The sequence below is a fragment of the Phascolarctos cinereus genome, unplaced genomic scaffold (assembly GCF_003287225.1).
Source record: "Phascolarctos cinereus isolate Bilbo 61053 unplaced genomic scaffold, phaCin_HiC Scaffold_3;HRSCAF=262, whole genome shotgun sequence".
Classification (NCBI taxonomy): Eukaryota; Metazoa; Chordata; class Mammalia; order Diprotodontia; family Phascolarctidae; genus Phascolarctos; species Phascolarctos cinereus.
In genome coordinates this window covers 241285733-241289244 of record NW_027555736.1, presented here as the reverse complement: position 1 = coordinate 241289244, position 3512 = coordinate 241285733, and the positions used below count along the sequence as shown (strand labels likewise).

At 39.7% G+C, this 3512-nt stretch overlaps 1 pseudogene; it reads left to right on the top strand.

Annotated features, from left to right (window-relative positions):
- The first annotated feature begins 802 nt into the window (after positions 1 to 802).
- LOC110208445 (WD repeat-containing protein 5 pseudogene) lies at positions 803 to 3236 on the top strand (annotated as a pseudogene).
- Positions 3237 to 3512: the final 276 nt, after the last annotated feature.

The following is a 3512-nucleotide window of genomic DNA, read 5'->3' as shown; positions in this document are numbered from 1 at the left end:
GCGGGAGAATGGAGAAGTCCCAAACTAGTGCAGCCAGCCGAGGCAATGTCTGAACTGTTCTCTCCTTAAATGAAGGTTTAAAGTTCATGGCCCTATTTACCAATCAGAGAGGCAAAGGGTAGTGATGAGATGGAGTACCAACATTGAGATCTTACAGGATGATGAGGTTATCCCAATATCCCAAATTTAGTGTAGTGATACCTAAACAAGAAACCCCTCAATAGCAATACTGTACACGTTATTTATGGCTCAGGGTCTCTGGTTCTGAGTTTATACAAACCAGGTCCCATCTTGCAAGCAACTCCCAAAATACTATTTTCTGTTTCACATCACACCCTCCCAGAATTTACTACAGGATACCTCCAAATATAAGCTCAAATCTAAGTCTCTATGATGGGACACAAAAGGTCCCCAGCATCCATATAGATGTGAGGATGGTCCTCGAAAGCTCTGGACCTAACTAATGGCAAAAGGGCCCAACAATGATGTGTAAAGCTAACTGATAAAAATATCGAGCTAAGTGATCCTTTTGTGCACTGTGAAATGAATCAATAAGGAAACAATCAATTAATAAAAGTTTATTAAACCTCTACTACTTTGCCAAACAGTACTAAGCACTGAGGGTACAAAAATAAACAAAAGGCAGTCCCTGCCCTCAAGGAGCTTACAGTAATGGAAAACACAACAGGCAAAGAAATATGTACACACAAGTTCTATACAGAATATACAGGAAATAATTAACAGAGGGAAGGCACTGGAATTAAGTAGACGTAGGGGAACCTTGTAAAAAGTGGGATTTTGGTGGGGACTTAAAAGAAGCCAAAGAGGTCTATAAGTTAGGAGCGGTGGAAGAACCACAATAAAGTGAGGAATAATAGGGCACTCTTTCAAAGTCGGTTTGCTGAGTAAAAGGCAAGCATGGCTGAACCCGGGAGAGCTATAAAAGCTATGCTTAGACACTATCGGCCTGGTGCCAGGCGGAGGAGCCTGTGCTGCTGCTTCCGTCCACTGGGCAGAGAAGGGGGGCTCCCCTCCAGAGTAGCGGAGGCAGAGGAGCTTCGCCCGATCCCTGGTGCGGAACCTAGGGGAGGTGAGATTTAACTTCGCAAACGCAGGTTTTCTTTTCGTGGTGATGCCTTCTGCTTAAAACTGTGCCTTCATTCAGCCCATCGCCCAAAGCACTTGAAGCCCGACTTGCTCATTTCCGAACGATGGCAACAGAAAAGAAACCAGAGACCGAAGCCCCGAGAACACAACCTACACCTTCTTCATCAACCAATCAGAGCAAGCCTGCACCTTTAAACCCAAACTACACATTAAAATTTACATTGGTAGGGCATACTAAAGCTGTATCTTCGGTAAAATTTAGCCCTAATGGAGAATGGTTAGCAAGTGCTTCTGCTGATAAGCTCATTAAAATTTGGGGAGCATATGATGGAAAATGTGAGAAAACAATATCTGGGCACAAACTGGAAATCTCAGATGTCGCCTGGTCTTCAGATTCCAACCTTCTTGTGTCTGCCTCGGATGATAAAACTCTTAAAATTTGGGATGCGAGTTCGGGGCAATGTCTAAAAACCCTGAAGGGGCACAGTAATTACGTCTTTTGCTGTAGCTTCAATCCCCTATCCAACCTCGTCGTTTCCGGCTCTTTTGATGAAAGCATAAGGATATGGGATGTGAAAACAGGGAAGTGTCTCAAGACTTTACCTGCTCACTCTGACCCAGTTACAGCTGTGCATTTTAATAACGACGGATCTCTGATAGCGTCAAGTAGTTATGATGGCCTCTGCCGTATCTGGGATACTGCATCAGGTCAATGTTTAAAAACTCTTATTGGTGATGATAATCCTCTTGTATCTTTTGTGAAATTCTCTCCGAATGGTAAATACATTCTTGCTGCAACTCTGGATAACATTCTTAAGCTATGGGACTACAGCAAGGGAAAGTGCTTAAAGACATACACTGGCCACAAGAATGAGAAGTATTGTATTTTCGCCAACTTTTTAGTCACTGGTGGAAAGTGGATTGTGTCCGGGTCAGAAGATAACCTTGTTTACATTTGGAACCTTCAGACAAAAGAGATTGTGCAGAAGTTACAAGGTCATACAGATGTGGTGATCTCCACAGCTTGTCACCCTACAGAAAACATCATTGCATCAGGTGCATTAGAAAATGATAAAACGATTAAACTCTGGAAGAGCGACTGTTAAACTTTTTCAATATTATGCTAGAGACTGTATCAGGAAGTAGCTATGTTAGAGACTGTATCAGGAAGTAGATCCTGTTGGGCAAAAAAAATTTGAGAATGTGGTTTCTTGGCCCAAAGGAAAATCTCTTTTATTCTTCCTGGAACTGGATAATAGCCTGGTTAAAAATGACAGCATCTGCTTGATTTGACAAATGGATCTTTTTCTAATTTTTTTAAAGGAAAGAAACAGCATTCATTAAGCACTTAATAAATGTGCTAGGTGCTTCACAGATATCTCATGTAAGCCTTATAACAAGCTTGAGAGGTGCTGTTATTATTCCCATTCAACAGCTAGGGAAACTCAGGCAGACAAGCTAAGTGACTTGCTCAGGGTCACATAGCTAGTAAGTGTCTCAGGCAGGATTTTGAGCTCAGGTGTTCCTGACTTCAAGCCCGGTGCTGTATCCACTGTGACACCTAGCTAGGGGAAAATTTTGTTTATATTACTAGGTCTTAAAAAGCTTTGGTGGTAGTTTTTGCTAACTATCCTGATGCTGTCAAAGGGAAAGTTTCCATCTATTTTGTGTATAAATCAAGTCAGTAAAAACTTGAATTTTTGTTTTTTAATACAGAAAGATTTCATGTTGGACTTTTACTTAACTAAAGCTTCTGTATCCTTTTTAAAGATGCCATTTACACATTACACATACATTTCTAATTCTGTGACCAAATACAACTATGTAAGTTTCTGACTATCTCCAAATTTCTCTGATTTTGTAATGAAATATCTTTTTACTTTCTATATAGTTGATTACTTCTGGTTTTATATGTACATATATAATATATATATATATATATAATGATAGATTGTCATGTTGCAAGTTGTCTACTTTTCCCCCTCTAACTGCTAATTGATTCCTCCCTAGAGTAATTTGAAACATATTTTGATGTCTTTCAGAGGAAAAAACTCAGAAAATTGTAAAGTTTTTCAATGTAAACACAATTTTGTATTGTGAAAGTTCATAATATAAAACTTTTAAGTATATCACTGTACACATCAGTGTCAATATTTTCACTCAGTGGTTTACACAGTAAACCATAAAATTTAAAGCACTTAAATTTTTTCTGAAGGTGGGATTTGAGGTTAAAAAAAAAGCTACATTTAGTCATAGAGAAACCACCCAAACAGCCAACTTTCACAAAGAAAGTAACCTGTATTCTACGAGTGAGGGTCTGTGGGTCAATCTGTCATGAGTAGCGTCAGGACCACTGCTATGTGGCTGAAATCCTCAACTATAGACCCTAAGGTGGTAATCTTACA